The sequence below is a fragment of the Saimiri boliviensis genome, chromosome 19 (genome assembly GCF_048565385.1).
Source record: "Saimiri boliviensis isolate mSaiBol1 chromosome 19, mSaiBol1.pri, whole genome shotgun sequence".
In the NCBI taxonomy this organism is placed as follows: Eukaryota; Metazoa; Chordata; class Mammalia; order Primates; family Cebidae; genus Saimiri; species Saimiri boliviensis.
Window position 1 is genome coordinate 9999658 of NC_133467.1, and position 20035 is coordinate 10019692.

At 41.2% G+C, this 20035-nt stretch overlaps 1 long non-coding RNA gene across 1 annotated transcript; it reads right to left on the reverse strand.

The window, feature by feature from the left end:
- Window positions 1-613: 613 nt before the first annotated feature.
- On the reverse strand, window positions 614-19824 carry LOC141582139 (uncharacterized). Its single transcript, XR_012514982.1, has 3 exons — window positions 19411-19824; window positions 2759-2913; window positions 614-1815 (listed from the first exon to the last, which is right to left on the reverse strand). It is a non-coding gene; the product is annotated as an uncharacterized LOC141582139 (long non-coding RNA).
- Window positions 19825-20035: the final 211 nt, after the last annotated feature.

Genomic DNA, 20035 nt, shown 5'->3' on the forward strand with positions numbered 1-20035 from the left:
TTGTATTTTTAGTAGAGACGGGGTTTCACTATGTTGTCCAGGATGGTCTCGATCTCTCGACCTCGTGATCCACCCGCCTCGGCCTCCCAAAGTGCTGGGATGACAGGCTTGAGCCACCGCGCCCGGCAATCCCAGCACTTTTGAAGGCAGAGATAGGAGGACAGCTTTAGGCCAGGAGTTCGAGACCAGCCTAGGCAACAAAGCAAGACCTCATCTCTACCAAAAACAAAAAACGAAAACAAACAAACAAACACATTACCCAGGCGTGGTGGCATGTTCCTGTAGACTCAGCTACTTGGGAAGCTGAAGAGGGAGGATTGCTTGCGCCTAGGAGTCTGAGGTTGCAGTGGGCTATGATCTTGCCAGTGCACTACAGCCTGGGGTACAGAGTGTAACCTTGTCTCAAAAACCGCAGTAGGAAAAAACAACAAACAAAAAACCCTCTATAACCTTTGTTCTTAGCATAGTTCAAAAGCTGGAGGGAAAGATCACCTGTTCATTCTCTTATTTAGTTTTTAAGTCAGCACTCTGCAGGAGAAATGAGTCACAATGTAATATAAAATTTTCCAGTAGCCACATTTAAAAAAGTGAAAAGAAACAGGTGAAATTCGTGTTTATCATATATTTTATTTAACTCAATACATCCAAACAGTTATCATTGAAACATGTAATCAATGTTAAAAATCATTATTTCACATTATTTTTTCATAACGAGTCCTTGAAATCAATACCTTGAAGAAAATCCAAGTCTATTTACACTTACGAATTAACTACATGTCAAGTGCTTAACTGCCACCTGTGGCTAGTGGCTACTGTATTGGACAGTACAGTTCTAGAACATACTGAAGTGGTGGTGGTGTTTGGGGTAAATACGCAGGGTTCATTGTCTTGCACCAAGATTAAGGACATGGACACACACAAGGAGTGAGTTTAGGAGCGAAGGCTTAATAGGCAAACGAAAGAAAAAGGAGAGCAGCTCTCTCTCTCTCTCTCTCTGTCTGTCTCTCTCTCTGTCTATCTCTAGAGGGGCATCGGAAAGGGACAAGCTGGCCTGCTGCAGACTGCAGCAGATTTTATATGCAGGACTGAAAAGGCAGCATCTGATTCATACAGGGCCCACAGATTGGTTTCACGAGGTGTGACATTTACACAGGGCACAGGGAAGGCTGGTTGCCCCACCCTAATCTTATTATGCAAACAAACTTTCCACTTGGCCAGTGCCATCTCTTTTGCTCCTTACTGTACACGAGGCTGGCAAAGAGAAGGGAAGATGGAGCCACCATTTTGAACATACCTAGTCCCAGGTAGCCTGTTCCTATTGGCAAAACTGCCGGCATTCACCTGTGCAAGCCTCCAGCTTGCTTGGCTATGTTTGCAGCTTGATTTTACAGGCTGCTCTTTGTTAGAAAAGAAAATGATTTGGGGGCTGCTTTTCATTAAAAGGAAAACCTTACTGAGGACTTCCTTACCCTCACTATCTGCCTAAATAATTTATTTTTAACTCCTATATCAATACCACTAATAAAACCACTAATAACAGGCCAGGTGCAATGGCTCCTACCTGTAATCCCAGTACTTTGGGAGGCCAAAGCGGGAGGATCACTTGAAGTCAGGAGTTCAAGACCAACCTGGCCAACATGGTGAAACCCTGTCTCTACTAGAAATACATAAATTAGCCGGGCTTGGTGGTGCACGCTTGTAATCCCAGCTCCTCAGGTGGCTGAGACCCAGGAATCCCTTGAATCCAGGAGGTAGAGGTTGCAAGTGAGCCGAGATCGTGACACTGCACTGTAGTCTGGGCGACGGAGCAAGACTCTGTTTCAAAAAAAGAAAGAAAGAAAAACCTTCATAAATGCACAAAAAACAGCTTGTTAAATCCAGGTTCCCTGGCTTCTTGGAGGAATGGAAGTGATGGAAAAACACTTCTGTTTAACTGTTATACATTCTTACTTCCTTGGGCAACAACTCTCATAATTTTGCTTTCTCACCAAAACTCAATATTAAGTAAATTATATAATGTTGCAAACTACTAAATTTTCTTATCAACTTCTAACAGGTTCCACCTCTCCAAAAGTGGAACTGTGAAAAACAGCCCTCTGGTATTTTTATGCTAATCCTATTATATTTAATTCTTCTTTTATTCCAGGAGCTACTGCAATTAAATGATATTAGAGCTTTCATTGTTGACTAGCTGTGTCTCCCATCACCACAGGGTTCAAGAACTCTCCAGGGAAGCTGCTTTGTGCCATTTCCAGCAACATAATATCTGTGCACATCTTCTGTATAGGAGAAAGGATAAGGAAAGTCATAAAGATAAACTCGGCTGCCTTTGCAACTGTAAAATTTCCCCAAGGCTCAGTCAAAATAATGAGGTTTTTAAATACTTCTCCAAAGAGATCCCACCGTTTCTTTGCAGTATTAAGGGATTCAATAGACAGACTGTACATAATAAGCACAATTAAAATGAGACTGATTTTCCACAGTTAACCTTTATAGAAATCTGTGAACATATCAGAATTTCATATTTGCACCGTTACTGTAATGATGGCCATAAAACATCAAAGCAAGGGTTTGGCAGAGACTGCCAAGCACCTCCCAGTATTTGTTATCTTCTTCTCCTTTCTAGTTATAGAATCCCCGAGTTTAAGATAGGCAGATGGCTACCCACTTAGAGAATAAAAATCTCAACCTTCCTTGCACTAGATGTGACCAATTGATTGAGTACTTTCCAATAAGATTTGAGCAAAGCCGTGTTCACCTTCCAGGTCACATCCTCCTTTAAGGAACATGCTTGCCTTCCTCTTTCTCTCTCCACTTTCAGGCAGGCTGGAAGGTTTCTGTGATGCTGAAGAACCAGTGTCTTCCATGGAGATGCCTGCTGGGGATAGAACAGCAACCTGCGTTCCTAGATAGCTGTGGAGGAAAGTGGCCTGTCAGGTCTGACTCACGCACCTGCTTCTGAATACTGTCCAGGAAAAACACACCTTCTGTCTTGTATAAACCATTGTTTGTGGGGCCTTTTTCTTCCCATATCTTGGCTTGTATCGTAACTAAGAGTATCATCATCATTATCATTTGTACTATTATGCTCAAAACCTCTGCTTGTTAACTATCTGTCTCTCCAGCTAGCTAGCTATCACCTATCTATCTGTCTATTTCAGAGACCATCTTCTTAAAAGACTTAGGTGCTTTTTTTTTCCCCTCCCTTAAAAGGCTCCTTTGACTACTTGCTTCTTTGAGGGAAATTGTGAGTATTAAATAATATAATATTTATAAACTTTTTTTAACTTAAAAGGATCACAAATAAGAAGGCATTATATTATTGTTGAATTAACAATTCAAGATCATAGTGGGTTAATAATATTTATGCAAATATTAGCCAGCTAATGTGGCCCACCTCCGAGGTAACTTAATCCAGGTGGCAAGCCCTTGCTTCCAGAATGATTGGTCTTTCAGGCACTGAAATACAGCAGTAGGAGGGACAGTAAAGCATTCAATTACTCCATGGAAGTGGCTGCTTACTTCCTTGTAAATAAAGTTGGATTTAAGTATTTGAGAGATTGATTCAGTTCACCAATTTACACAACTTCATAAAATAACCTAACACAGTGCAACTGTCTAATTTCACATTTTTCATTTGTTAATGTATAGGCAAACCTCACTGAACCTGCCATAAGCATATCATTTTATTGATTTCATCTTTTAACTTCACTCCTCTCAAATGATTTAAAGGACATACTTTTTTAGTACATTAAACATGAACTGAGTTTCTGTTGCATACAGAACCTGCCCTGAGGAATGTGCAAGTAAGATAGGGAGCTCTGTCCTTATCTTGTTCGACCTTACTGTAGCATGGGACGCTACTGGCCACTCCCTCCTTGAAAATATCTCCTCCTTTGACTTCTGTGACTCTTTTCCGTTTTGCTTCCAAACCTTGCGGTCTTGTTTATCACTCTTCTTCCGCTTCTTAAATGTTAGAGATCCCCAGTGTTTCTCACTGAAACTTGTCTTTTCACACTTATTCTGAGCCTTTTTTTTTTTTTTTAAAGACATGACCCTCCTGGAGAATGTGATAAAATTCAGGAATCTTCTAGGGCAAGGGCATGTTGCATATAATGTTAGGGTTACATGGAGCTCGTGAAGCAACTGATAGACCTCGTAAGGGTTCTTACCCCTCGGGTTAAGAATCACTTTTCCATAGCTTTTAATACCGCCAACGGTGCTTGACCGCTCTAAAATCTTTTATATTCATGTATTTGCTATTTATTTATTTTTATTTTTTGAGATGGAGTCTCACTCTGTCACTCAGGCTGGAGTGCAGTGAAACGATCTTGGCTCCCTGCAACCTCTGCCTCTCGGGTTCAAGCAATTCTCCTGCCTCATTCTCCTGAGTAGCTGAGATTACAGGTGCGTGGCACAACGTCTGACTAATTTTTGTATTTTTTTAATTAGAGACACGGTTTCACTATGTTGGTCAGGCTGGTCTCGAACTCCTGACCTTTTGATCCTCCTGCTTTGGCCTCCCAAATTGCTGGGATTACAGGCTGAGCTACTGCACCCAGCCATTTTTTTATATTTAAAAGCCTACATCTTTCTCCTGATCTCCAGACCCACATATCCAACTGCTTATTTTATTCCTTCACTAGAATGTCAAACAGGCACTTCAAACTCATCATGTTCCAAACTAAACTCATCTATCCCTCTCTTCCCAATATTCCCTTCTCCTATGGTTTCCATTGTGGTGAGTGGAACCACCATGCAACCAGTTGCCCAAATTATAGCATCAGTCCCCAACCTTTTGGACGTCAGACACTGATTTTGTGGAAGACATTTTTTTCCACAGATGGGGTGGGGAAAGGGTGTGATGGTTTCAGAATGAAACTATTCCTACTCAGATCACCAGGCATTACAGTCTCATAAGAAGTATGCAGCCTACAGCCCTCAAATGCATAGTTTCACAATAGAATTCGTGCTCTTAGGAGAATCTAATTCTGCTGCTGATCTGACCCGAGGTGGAGCTCAGGCAGTAATAACTAGCGCACCCTCTGCTCACCTCCTGCTGTGCAGCCCAGTTCCTAATAGGCCACTGATGGGTACCGGTACCGGCCAGTGGTTGGAGACTCATGTATAGAGAAATAAAGGCAGCAACCCAGACTACTACTTCTGCACAAATGTTTACTGAATTACTAAATTAATGAAAGAATATAAAGATAGATCTAATATGATGAAGACAATAGAGAAGAGCTACTGAGAACAATGTAAGAGAGCTTATTTTCAAATGTACATCCAGTTGTATGTTTATTAAGTACCTACTGCATAAGGTACTATGCTAGGGACAGATTTCATTAAGGATTGGAGTTTTAAAATATTTTCAGAAAATTCAGAAACATTGGGCTTGGCGTGGGTGGCTCACATGTGTTAATCCCAGCCCTTTGGGAAGCCAAGGCAGGCAAATTGCCTGCGGCCAGGAGTTCAAAACCAGCTGGCCAACATGATGAAACCTGTCTCTACTAAAACTACAAAAATTAGGCAGGCCTGGTGGTGGGTGCCTGTAGTCTCAGCTACTCAGCAGGCTGAGGCAGGTGGTGGTTGTAGTGAACTGAGATTGCACCACTGCACTCCAGCCTGGGTGACAGCAAGACTCCATCTCGAAAACAAAAAACAAAAACAAAACAAAAAACTCCCAGAAATAAAAGCACTGTTTGTCCGAAAATGGTAGAAAGAAGATTTCAAGTGGGAGAAATTGCTTTAAAACTTCAATTCAGGCCGGGCGCGGTGGCTCAAGCCTGTAATCCCAGCACTTTGGGAGGCCGAGGCGGGTGGATCACAAGGTCAAGAGATCGAGACCGTCCTGGTCAACATGGTGAAACCCCGTCTCTACTAAAAATACAAAAAATTAGCTGGACATGGTGTTACGTGCCTGTAATCCCAGCTACTCAGGAGGTTGAGGCAGGAGAATTGCCTGAACCCAGGAGGCGGAGGTTGCGGTGAGCCGAGATAGCGCCATTGCACTCCAGCCTGGGTAACGAGCGAAACTCCGTCTCAAAAAAATAAAAATAGATAAATAAAATTTAAAAAAACGTCAATTCATCTTACTTCGTGACCAAGAAAGCTAAATTATTAATAGTGTCTCTAACATCTTGCTCTTGCTGTGATACCTTCTGAGATTACATCATGGTTTATACACAGTAGTGATTACAATGCACACTCAAGAAGGTGGGATACTCTTGAGGGTTTTAGGCCATGAAATTTGTCAGCTTTGCCTCCCTGAACTCCCTTAGCTCTTAATTTACACATCTCTGCTGACACTTATTTTCTGCTTCGTTTTATGATGACTTATGGATATCCTATCTCTCCTCTCAGAGAGGTTCTTTTTTTCCCCACAGACTATGCATACTAAATTTTGTGCCTTTGTATCTGGGAGGTGAGCAGTAAGTTATTCATTATTGAGTTAATGAATCTTTCTCTCTCTTTCTTTCATTTCTCTCTCTCTCTCTCTGTCTCTCTCTCTCTCTTTCCTGTCTTTCTTTTCTTTCTTTCTTTCAGATGAAGACTCACTCTGTTGTCCAGGCTAGAGGGCAGTGGCACGATCTTGGCTCACTGTAACCTCTGCCTCCTGGGTTCCAGTGATTGCTCCTGCCTCAGCCTCCCGAGTAGCTCAGACTACAGACACCTGCCACCATACCCGGCTAATTTTTGTACATTTAGTAGGGAAAGGGTTTTGCCATGTTGGCCAGGCTGGTTTCAAACTCCTGATCTCAAGTGATCTGCCCATCTCAGCCTCCCAAAGTGTTGGAATTACAGGTGTGAGCCACTGCACCCAACTGATATTTCTTAATATTAAAAAAAAAAAAAGTCTTTGCATCCACTGAGGCACAGAAAAAAAAATAGAAGACATAAAATTTAAAAATTAAAAGAAAAAATAAAATTAATTTAAAGAAATTTTGAACTCATTTGAAGGTAATATAAATGTCCTGTAGGTCAAATGTTGTTACGAGTGGTATAAATTGTAATATTTTCCAATGCAAGTGTGGCATATTAAATATTTAAATACATTACAGATTTTGTTGTAGGCAATCAGGTGGTAGGGAGTATGCTAAATCTTAGAAAGTGATTTTTGAGGCAGGGCAGTGACTGGTCAAATGCTGCATCTGCAGCTGGACTGCAGGGGTTTCAAATGCTGCATCTGCAGCTGGACTGCAGGGGTTTTAAACTTGGCTGTACCACTTAATGGCTGGGAGCCTGAGGGCCTCTTGCTGCCTCACTTTCCTCATCTGGAAAATGCAAATTGTATTAGAACTTACCCTAGAGAATTGTTAGAAGATGAAAATAAAGTATACACATAAAGCACCGGGAATGCTGTTAGGACTATTAGATAATAGCCACCATTTTCTTACAACCTTAATAAGAAGGTAATCGGCAGGTGATGCTCATTTGTGGGGGTTCAGTAAGAGTGGTAAGATAAGTTGTAAGAGAAATTATAAAGGAAGTTATAGAAAATAGTCACAGACTTTCTTGGAAGGCCGGAAGGTTTTGTAATAGCCTCAGGATAAAGTTATGGCTGAAGGCAGCCTAATCCTCTTTGAGTGACTAGCAAGAGTAAATAACAAAGGAATGTAAGGGAGTTTATCTAAATAAGTGGTTTACTCATGTGGTCCTAAGACTAACCTTTGACCATCTGCTGTTACACAATTTCTATCTACTTGGTGGGAGGGCCACCAGATGTATCACTCACAAATGGTGTTTGCTTTAGGCCTCGGAACCTGGCCTTTGATAATTACCCATAAGTGTGTTGACTCAGCCTCTGTTATTAATCTATACTGAATAAATGTCCTGAGAGCCAGCTGGTCAGGGCTGTGGCAGCTATCTCTCTCAGAAGTGTCTGTGAGTGGCCAAGGATACCCCTAGCCCACTCTTTCACTGTATTCTGTGTCTGAGTGAATTTTGTTCATTTGTTGCTGGGTCAGGGTCTGCAAGTCAGACCCTGACACTCATTTATTAGGTTAAGAAAAAATGGGCTGGGCATGGTGGCTAATGCCTATAATACCAGCACTTTGGGAGGCCAAGGTGGGTGGATCACCTGAGGTCAGGAGTTTGAGACCAGCCTGGTCAACATGGCAAAACCCTGTCTCTACTAAAAATACAAAAATTAGCCAGGCATGGTGGCGGGCACCTGTAATCCCAGCTTTTTGGGAGCCTGAGGCAGGAGAATCAACTGAACCCAGGAAGCAGAGATTGCAGTGAGCCGAGATTGCATTACTGCTCTCCAGCCTAGGAGACAGAGTGAAACTCAGATGCCTTGTGGGTATTATCAAGATGTGGGTAAGAACAAATTTAATACATTTTATAAATACATTTTATTATAAATTGTGGTATGTTTTCTACATGCTACTAATCTGTATGCTGAAGCTTTTTTTTTTTTTTTTTTTTTTTTGAGACGGAGTCTTGCTCTGTCACCAGGCTGGAATGCAGTGGTACAATCTCAGGTCACTACAATCTCTGCCTCCCAGGTTCAAGTGAATCTCCTGCCTCAGCTTCCCGAGTAGCTGGGACTACAGGCATGTGCCACCACACCCAGCTAATTTTTGTATTTTTAGTAGAGATGGGGTTTCACCACATGGGCCAGGATGGTCTTGATCTCTCCACCTTGTGATCCGCCTACCTCGGCTTCCCAAAGTGTTGGGATTACAGGCATGAGCCACCATGCCTGGACCCATGCTGAAGCTTTTAAATATGGCATCACCAGTAAATTATCCACATCTCTTTCAGGAATTGTATTTCTTCATTCAATAAATATTTATTAAATGCTCCAAATATATTTATTGATTTGGCAAACAACAACTAAATGTTGCATTTTCACAACTATTTACACAGAATAGTCTGCCCTAAAATAATCCCTGCACAAATTGACACTTTTCAAAAGACATTCCTACAGTGAGTTTTGATCCTTTGAAATGAATAATATATCTTTAAGAAACAGTTTTACTAGAAAAGTTTTTATGCTTCTCAGTCTTTAGAAAGGATGTTTATTATGCATGAGATTGTGAGTTAGAATCAATAGGTGTAAATTCCACTCATGTAGTGCCCTATCCCTTTTAGTGTTCCCTACTCACAAGACTTATTTCCCTTCCCAGACTGTGGCAAACAATCTTTAATTTGTGATGGTCTCCTTCTCTTGATCTTCCTATGCCTTCTCCAAAACTCCTGGAATTTAAAGAAACAGATTGGATCTAACCACATCTAAGGTAAATGCAAATTAATTAATTAATTAATTAATTAATTTTGAGATGGAGTCTCACTCTGTTGCCTAGGCTGGAGTACAGTGGTGCAACTTTGGCTTACTGCAACCTGTCTCCTAGGCTCAGTGATCCTCCTGCCTCAGCATCCCAAGTAGCTGGGATTACAGACATATGCCACCATGCCTGGCTAATTTTTTTGTGTTTTTAGTAGAGACGGGGGTTTTGCCATGTTGAGCAGGCTGGTCTCGACCTCCTAACCTCAGGTGATCTGCCCGCCTTGGCTTCCCAAATTTCTGGGATTACAAGCATGAGCCACTGTGCCTGGACTAGAATTAACTTTAGTCATAGAATTCCAGGCTGTCTAGCGGGCCATGCTGACCTCTTCAGATGTTCTTATTCTGCCATGGGGCCAATCACTGTGAGAGCCCAATGCTGGCCAGACCTCAGGCAATGCCAGAGGTGGCAAGAAAACATCAGTGGCTGCATCTTAACCTTGGTGCAGAAGCTTCAAAGAATAGTAACTGTCCAGTTGGGGGGGACATGGAAAACAGTGGAGCAGTAGTCTCTGATTGGCATAAATACAGTATATATAACGAGTCATGGGATGATGCAGACAGAGGGCTGCTTTTGCCTACACAATAGCACTTCTTAGTTCTGAAGGCTTGCTCATGACTTGGTCACAGGGCAGCATGTCTCTGCCATGGCGAACCCTCAGCTGAGGAAAGGCCAGTATTTCCCAACCCATACACATCCATGGACAGCTGTCTTTATAATTTCAGGAAAAGGTCATGGCAGTGATAAGGGATTCTGGATTTGCCTGAAAAAGGAATACTTTTTGAGTAAACTTTCAGTGCAAACAAGAGAGGTGCTTTTCAGCTTGTTTCCATGGTTGACTAATAAATCGAATTCTATATCACTGTGTGACTTTTGTCTTCTACCTAAACATGGTAAAATTTGGGTGCAAAACTATTTTCCCCTCCAGTGTTCTAGGGTAAGTATAAATGGAAACAGACACCAAATTTAGTCAATTGGGCAAACATGGTTGGTTGAAAACATAGCTTAATTTCAATATTGCTCTTAATTTTCCTCTTATAATCTTCATTAAATTTTAGGATAGTCTTTCCAATTTTGGGGGGACTCATGATTACACCTTTCTTATTAATAGAGGAGACTTATATTTCCTGTAATCAGGAATTTCTTTGCCACCTAAGTATACTGTGGGGTTTTTTTTCTCCCTTATATTAAGAATAGTGTGATAGGGCAAGAAGAGGCCAAGCCAGAAACACTGCTGTGTCTTGTTACCACGCTTGATAGACTCTGACACAGTTGGGGATGAAGGTCTTGGACTTTGGAGGCAATGTAGTAAGGTTTGTGTGATCATATTTTTGTTTAAATTGGGACATTTTTGAAAATGAAAGGGGGCACTAATCAGATAGGATACTGATATGATTTGACTGTGTCCCCACCCAAATTTCATCTTGAATTTTAGCTCTTACAATTCCCACGTGTCTTGGGAAGGACCGAGGGGGAGATAATTGAATCATGGGGGCGAGTCTTTCTCTTACTATTCTTGAAATAGTGAATAAGTCTCAGAAGATCCAATAGTTTAAAAAGAGGAATTCCCCTGCACAAGCTCTCTTTCTCTCTTTGCCTGTGCCATCCATGTAAGACGTGACTTGCTCCTCCTTGTCTTCTGCTGTGACTGTGAAGCCTCCCCAGCCGTGTGGAACTGTAAGCCCATTAAAGCTCTTTTTCTTTCCAGTGTTGGGTCTGCCTTTATCAGTAGCATGAAAATGGACTAATACAGATACCATGAAAATGATGTAAATCTGGTTACAGGGAAACCAGAATTTATGGTCATCCTAGTATGGTAGAAACAGTCTGGACTTAAATCCAAATTTTACTACCATTTCCCTGCTTTTGACCTGCCATATAACCTCTCTGTGAACTTCATTTACTTACTTTCTATTTTTTTGAGATAGGGTCTCGCTCTGTCACCCAGGCTGAAGTGCAGTGGTGTGATCATAGTTCATTGCAACTTGGAACTCCTGGGCTCAAACAATCCTCCCACCTTGACCTCCCAATGTGCTGCATTATAGATGTGAGCCATTGTGCCTGGCCTGATCTTTATTTTCTACACCTGTAATATAAGGATATAATTCTCACAAGGCGGGGGTGGGGGTGTGGGGGGAGAAAGTGCTTTATGTGTTCTTTGCAGATATTATTATCAGTATGATGTCTGCCAACAGACCTCAAAATTCTTCAATATAGACAGTATATTTTGTATGGCTTAGGTTAAATTACACTCAAGGTACAGTCAGTTGCACTAATCATAAATTCATATTCTAAGATGGCAGGTAGTGGTCTCATCAGGTAGACCCCGATAGAGGTGGGTACTACAAGTACATCTGTCACTCTTATCTTTATTAATAGCAAAAAGCATTCTATAACATATGTCAAAAATGAATTTTCATTGTCAAAATTAGTGGTTTATTATTTATCACAGTAGACATTATAGACTGTCATATAATTAGCAATTTCCAAGATACAAGGACTGGCTAAAATATTTTAGAGATACTCTCATTCTTTTTTTTTTTAATTGCATTTTTGGTTTTGGGGTACATGTGAAGAACATGCAAGATTGTTGCATAGGTACACACATGGCAGTGTGATTTGCTGCCTTCCTCCCCTTCACCTGTATTTGTCATTTCTCCCCATGCTATCTCTCCCCAACTCCCCACCCCCCATCCTGCCCCCATTTTCCCCCAACAGACCCCAGTGTGTAGTGCTCCCCTCCCTGTGTCCATGTGTTCTCATTGTTTAACACCCACCTATGAATGAGAACATGCGGTATTTGATTTTCTGCCCTTGGAGACACTCTCATTCTTGCATGAACAAGACATAAAACGCCAGACGATTAGGCATGGTGTGTGAGTTGAAGGACTCCCAGTTGCCGGATGCTTATTATAAGGGTGATGGAATTCTGGCTCTAGAATATTATTTATCTGCTTCCAGTGACTCTTTTAGGCAAGGTCATGATTGCAGAACCTAAAAAGACAGAGAACTGGGACCTCATCAAACTCACAGAACAGGTCTATCACCTTGTTTCTGTTTGCTAACAAATGTTTGTTTAATAAATGTCCGTATGTGTGACAGAAATCAGCCTGAGACTTGGTTTAATTTTTAACTTGATTTAATTGTTGTAAGTTGTTGGGGAATAGTTTTCACCTCAGCTCCTATAATTTGACTATTATGTCTTTCTACTAAAAACAAGCCAATAGTTTTGCATGATTAAACTATAATAGTTATTTCCCTCTTTTAAACCCCGAATCTGATTCTACATCTGGAACCTCTGCCCACTTCTTTTGGCCATATGAACTGAGAAAAACCAAACCAAACCTGAGTTTTAGAGAAACAGACTTCCATAAAGATGGTAACTAGCAGATCTAAATGTAGAACCCAAGTCAGCTGATTCAAAGTTCAGTGCTCAGGAGTTGGCACAAAGCAAATGTGTGTGTGTGTTTGTGTATGTGCACACAGGCACACACATGTGCATGCAGAATGAAGAGGAGTAGGAAGGAAGAGGAAGGGATGTGAGGTGACGCAGAGAAAAACCAGAAGGAAAACATTAAACATTAGAGTGGGGGCCTTGAGAACCCAGAGACTGTGCCAAAATTGGGTGCAAGTCTCCCAAAAAGGCCTAGGAAGGCTCTGAAGACTGTATTTGCTTAAGAGCTACTTCTGTAAATAATAATGAAGTCTATTAATCTCTAGCAATAAACAATAGTACATTTTGTGCACAGTAAGACTACACTTGCCTCATCACCTAGTGCCAAGGAAAATATGGTGATCTTCAAGAGAGCTGTGATCTGACACCATAACTCTCAAAGTTTTAAGTATAATCGTGTATTTGAAGGTTGTATACTGATTTTAAAGCATCACAAAGAAATTGATCTGCAAAGAAACCAAGAACTCTTTATTCTATATCTTATCCATGAGAAATCGTCACTACCCCTGGCTTATTATCGAACATACTAAAAACCCTATCTGTAAAAAACAAACAAAAAACAATTCCAACCAAAAAACTCCCAAATTTATCAATATATTTGGAAAAGAAACAGAAATAAGCACTATTTTCATACAACTTTAAGCTGGAGGCCAGGAAATACTTAATTTCAAATATTTAAGGACTGTTAGCATTTACCTCTAAGGTTAATAAATGCTGGGGACTGACAAATTTGGACCACTCTGAGGATTACGGGATAGGCCTGAAAAGACACTATTATCAGTATGTGTATACACATACATATATGTGCAATATATGTATATTGTATACATGTATATGTGTATCTACATATAGCATATTCATATACAAAACATATATGCATATGTATGCAAAAGGAGCGCCTCGGAAGAATGTGGGATTTGGATAACAATTCTAGAAAGAATATTGGATTTGGATAATGAGAAATAATGGATCATTACAGAAATAACATTTTTAATTCTTAAGTGTCCTAATATTGGGATTACTCTACCTAATGCTTTTTGATGTGATCAACTGGGCACCTTTCACTTTGATCCTTAATATGATACATTATTAGATAACCTGTAAAATTACCTTTCTAAATCCCTTGGAGGTTGGAGGTTAGATGAGCTTTGATAAAAGCAAAGTAAAACTGAAGAAAGTCACACAAACAAAAAGCTGCAAAGATTTTCTGACAACTTTATCCCAAAACATTTATAACTTAGAATGTCTTACAAATGAAGCCCCTGTTAATTTTAAGAGGAGAGAAAAGTACCTTGTGTTTTTGTGCATATTTACTCTAATACAGGGATGAGGCTCTGTAGCGCCTGACTTCAACAGTCTCTGGAGTTGCCGGCCTAGGGAGGGCTACATTTTTTGATGGCGAGCCTGCAATGGCAGCATGAAGTAAGCAAGCAGAGGAATAGACCAGATTCAGGGCTGAGGCCAGGGGTAGTGGCTGATGCCTGTAATCCTGGCACTTTGGGAGGCAGAAACGGGAGGATCACTTGAGTCCAGGAGTTTGAGACCAACCTGGGCCACATGAGGAGACCCTGTCTCTCTCTCTTTCTTTTTAAAAAATAATAATTAAAAAACAAAAAAAGATTCAGGGCTGAGAATAAAACCAAGGCCATGGGTGCTGTTGGAGCAGCTGCACTCATCGTTGAATCCTACTCTCAAGAATGTCAATGTTTCCTTTTCACCTCTTAATAGTGATATCAGTATCTACTATTTATTGAGTTCTTTCAAACTGTACTAAATGTTTTATACACACCATCTCATTATCTTCACAACATCCCTAAAAGGAAGGTATAACAATTAGACCATTCAATCTTTCTTAAAAATGCTGTGAGGTAGGTATTATTTTTATCCTCATTTTACGAATAAGGAAACCCCAGCACAAAGAGATTTAGTCATTTGCTTAAGGAAGCCCAGCCAATAATCAGCAGAGCTGTCTCAGAGCCGTTGTTCTCGGCCTGAATGGTACCTGTGCAGACTGTTGCTGAATGGTGCTCACCTAAATCCTGTGTCCACACTGTATCTGTAAGTGGGAACTATGCTGATGGTGAAATGGGAATTTAAGAGAGGGACCAGACACAGAATGCACTCCCTCAAAGAGCCAAGTGACTTGGTTTTGCTTCTGATACTGGAAGTAAATGGAAAATACTGGAAGTAGAAGTAAATAAGTGACCCAACCAAAAAATCATGACACAGGAGCAGAATTTCTTGCCTGAGAGAGCTGGAGCTGGTGCCAATGAGAGGTGGGATAATAATCTGATGCTGAAGTGATTTTGAATATCTCAAACCAAGATTGAGAGGTAGAAAAAGCCCTGGGGACCTCTTTGGGGGAGGTGAATCAGTTGAATCTCTCATTCTCTTACAATTTGAAAAAAGTCCAACAGCCATGCAGGGAGTCAGTCAACAACACTCACCGAGTATCTTTTTCATGAAGTGCTCTTTCTAAGGCCTTAAAGTCACTAATTGTGAATGCCGAATAAGTACTGTCTTTAATGTTTGCGAGATTGGGTTCTTTAGAAGAAAACTGTTCTGTAAACTCTGCACACTATCAAAGAATAGGAAAAGCAATTTGAAGAATGACAAAACCACCACTTCCAAATTCCATACTAGAGTTTCAGGAGTAATTAGAACTGTGGTACTAAAGAATTCAAATCATTTAGGGGCAACTGCTGTTCTAGGACCAGTTTTGCACAGCTGCTTCCAGCTTCCTGGGACTATTTCTGAGCCATAATATTAAAATGGGGCCTCTCGCTATGTTTTTGAATCCATATGGTTCTACCCAGGGCTCCTTTCCTTCCCTAACTTGTGACACATCCAAGCAGGAAAGTGAGCACACATATTTACATAAGCTACAAGGCTGTGCAAACAGACTTTAACTGGTTAAAGGGCATTTTAGCAATGGCTGTTATTTCTTACCATTGTTAATGGGCTTTATACATCTAAAACCTTTACATCTTTAAAAGTCCTTATCCTTATTTTCCTGATGTGCTTTCTACCAGTCTTTTTCCCTTTGTACAACACTACGCTCTTTCAATTAACTCTCACGTCCTTTTTATCACTAAGTGCATAGGTTTTAAAATAATGTATGCAGATTTTTCCTAGTGTTCATAAAGTGCCAATTACTGAAGAATTTCCCTATTTTCATTAAGGGATTAAAAATGGGTTCTCTTTTTTTTTTTTTGAGACAGAGTTTTACTCTTGTCGCCCAGGCTGGAGTGCAATGACATTACCTTGGCACACTGCAACTCCACCTTCTGGGTTCAAGTGATTCTCCTGCCTCAGCCTCTTGAGTAGCTGGGATTACAGGCACCTGACATCACACCCAGCCAATTTTTGTATTTTTAGTAGAGACGGGGTTTTACCATGATGGCTAGGCTAGTCTGGAACTCCTAACTTCAGGTGATCCACCCGCCTTGACCTCCCAAAGTGCTGGAATTACAGGTGTGAGCTACTGTGCCAAGCAAAAAAAAAAAAATGGGGGCAGGGGTTGAAATACATTTTGTGAATACATTTTTCTTTCATTTCCACCTTTGATATGTTTCATTTCTACCTTTGATAAGTTTTAGAACTTTTTAGGTCACACTAAATTTTCTACTTAAGGTTGCTGAGATCAGTGAAAAACAGACTCAATTATTGGCTAAAAATTGAATTTCAACAAGGGAAAAAAAGATAATTATTATGTAGCAGTTTGAAAAAGAAAAGAATGTGTTCTGGCTTCCCGTTATAATCTTTAAAAATGCAGTGCCAACTTGAAAACAAACAAATATGCCAGAAAATGTTTAACATTAAAAGCCAGTATTTCTTTAGTATGTTGTTTCTTAATTATAGTTCATAGTTAATTTTGAACATCACGAAGGTAAAGAAAACTGTGTTATTACCAATATCCACTTCAAATTATTGACTTGACTATATCTTTATTTCCATATAACTGAATGTTACTATTTTTCTATTTTATTTGTTCTTAGTTTTCAAATACCGTATGATTGGTGTTAACCTTTAGTTTGTAATGTTCTCTATGTAAGAGCCAAGACCAACTCACAGGTATTTATTAAGCTAACTTCCTCACTAAGGCTGCCAAAGAGGATCCAGGATGGAAATAATGTTGGATTGCAGATCCGTCCAAAAAAAGGATAATATTAAATATTGTACAGAAGTGACCTCATGTGTTTTCATAACATCTATGTAAGCAGATAAAAGGACTATATTTTTCCCACTTTTTAGATGAGGAAACTGAAGGAATACAGAAACAAGTATATTCAACATTTATTGAGCATTTACAGCAAGAGAGGCACAGAGCTAGGTGTTTCAGAATATCCTTATGCTATAGTTTGAATGTGTCCCCCAGAATTTCTGTGTTGGAAATTTGGTCCCTGGTATGGTGATCTGGGGAGATGGGGCCTTTAAGAGGTGCTTAGGTAATTAAGAGATACGTTGCTCTCTCTGATCTGGGTTACTTCTTGGTGGAGTGGGTTCCCATTCTCTCAGGAGTGGATTAATTACCGCCAGAAAGGGTTGTTATGCAGAGAGGTTGCCCCTCGTGTTTCACCTCTTTCACATGTACCCACTTTTCCAGCACGTCATGATGCAGCATGAGGCACTCATCAGAAGCCAAGCAGGTGCCGGGTTCTTGGATTTCCCAGGCCAGAATCGTAAGAAATAAATTACTTTCCTTTATAAATTACCCAGTCTCCAGTATTCCATTATAGTCAAAGAAAATGGAGTAACAATCTATAAATGAGCTAAAGTCAATACTTTTCATGTGGTCAAAATGTAGTGGGTATGCAGACTGTGAAAAGCACAGTAACAAAGACACAGAATACAAGGGAGGAACAGAGAGAGGATGACTTCTGCTAACTAGAAGGTTCTGGAAGGATTTTGTGGAGATGGACTCTGAGCCCAGCCTTAACAGGTGGCGAAGGCTGTACAGACAAAGGTGATGGGATAGCATAGGAGATGGTATAAACAAAGGCACAGAAAGGATATGGGATAGGAATTCTTTAGTTATCACATAAGATTCAAGGGCAGAGCAGACTGGAAGGAAGAAAGAAGGTGTTTATAGGGTTTGCAGATGTTCTTGAACACTAATTCTGACGGCCATGTAGAGAGGAGAATGGGGCGGCAGGGAGATCATCAGTAACTTCATCATTAAGGCTGCCAAAGAGGACTATGATAGAACCAATGTGGGATTGCAGAACCACCCCCCCAAAAGCATGATATTAAATATTGTACAGAAATGACTTCAGGTGTTTTCACAGCATTCACATTAGTAGATAAAAGCAGGAGTCCTCAAGCCTGGGGCCATGGACTGGTACCAGGCAGTTGCCTGTTAGGAACCGGGCCGCACAGCAGGAGGTGACCGGCGGGCCAGCAAGCATTACCAACTGAGCTCCACCTCCTGTCAGATCAATTGCCTTAGATTCTCACAGAAGCATGAACCCTATTGTGAACTGCGCATGTGAGGAATCTAGGTTGTGCGCTCCTTATGAAAATCTAATGCCCGATGATCTGAGATGGAATGGTATCTTTCCAACCCCGTGGAAAAACTGTCTTCCACAAAAGTGGTCCCTGGTGCCAAAAAAGTTGGGGACCGCTGGAGAAGAGGACTATATTATTCCCACTTTATAGATAAGAAAACTGAAGAAACAAGGAAACAAGTATATTCAACATGTATTCAGCCATTGTAGCATTTTAGGAGAGAGGAGCAGAAGTGGGAATAGAAAGAAAGGTGATAATCTGAAAGACAGGAGAGGTAAAATCTATGTAATTTGGTAAATAATTGCACATGGACACAAAGGATAAAGATGAGTTGACAATGACTCTGATGCATTAATTTGAATCAGAAAGCATCTTACATTCGAGCTACCCTTGCGCCAGACATAAAGACATTTCTATTAGGGAGGTGGAGATGTGGGTCAAATGATCTGGACATGCTTATTTAGAAATCAACCACAGAGATAATCTTGGTTGAATCCTTATGAGTAGAAGAAATCCTCAGAGGACCACATGTCCCAGAGTACAGAGAGAAAAGGGACAAAAAGAAAACCTTCGGGGAACACTTGTATTTTAAGATAAAGTGGTGAGAGAGTGAAGGAAGATGGGTCAGTCAGAGAAGAGATAAGAGGTTTAAGAGGTAAGAGGTGATAAAAGTCAAGGAAGAAACGTTTCCAGAAAGACGGCTGAATGCTACGTAAGGGAAAAGAAAGTAATTTACTGTGGTTACAGAGATCACATCCAAGCTCCTGAACTCCGCACCTACCTATTGAGTGACCACACTAGAAAAACAATGTGGTTTTGTTTTTTTTTTTTCAAGAGGACCTGACATGTCATTTTGCCAATAGTTAACCTGGGACTCAGTCATCAAAATTCATTGCAAGTTCCAATTTCCTTCATTAAACCCTCTTTGCAGCCCACACAGCTCTTACATTGAGCTTTTTAGATAACTATGATTAATCAGGTACAAGGACCCACGTGCTCTCCTTCATTCTTGTAGCACTGCGCAGTGGTTAAATGCAAGGGCTTCCAAATCAGAGGCTGGTTGGAATCTAACCCAGCAGTGTGACGAGCTCTTCTTAACCAACTTTTCTAAGCCTCTGTTTCCTCGTCTGCAAAAGGCGGGAAAGGGGTACTTACCCTATCAGAGTTGAGAAGAGTGCATGAGATGATTGCAAGTAAAACCCTTAGCGCCATGCCTTCAAAGGCTCGATTCATTTTGCTGTTACTGTGTTTTAGAATTTCCCTGAGGGTAGAGGACTACTGCATCACTATTCCCTAAGGCATGCAGCACTGACTTGGGGGCAGTGCGCCCCGTTTAGCCAGCTCTCGGAGAAACATCTTTCTGAGGAAGAGGGATAAACAGTTGACGGGTTTCCCGGGACTCAGCAGCCCTCCGAGGCAGGGCTGACTGCAGGGCGCAGAGGGAAGGAGGAGGTGGGCATCAGCACACCACCGGTGACCTCGGAGGACCACACGTCCCAGGGTGCAGCGCGCCCACCCAGTGTAGAAGTAAGCGAGGCTGCTCCAAGTTCGCCTGCGGGAGAGCCGAAGAGGAAGCAGTGCACACTGGGACTGGTAGTCCTTCCAGGGCAACTCCGCGGGTCGGGGGCGGGTCGAAGCGAGAGATCCCTTCCCAGTGCCGCCTTTTGTCCACGTGTCACTTCTCCTGGCCAATGCCCTTTCCAGTCGCGGGAGACAGCCCCTCTCCGATGCGATCTCCATTGGTCCTGAGGCTCGACGACTTCGGCCCTACCCGGAAGTA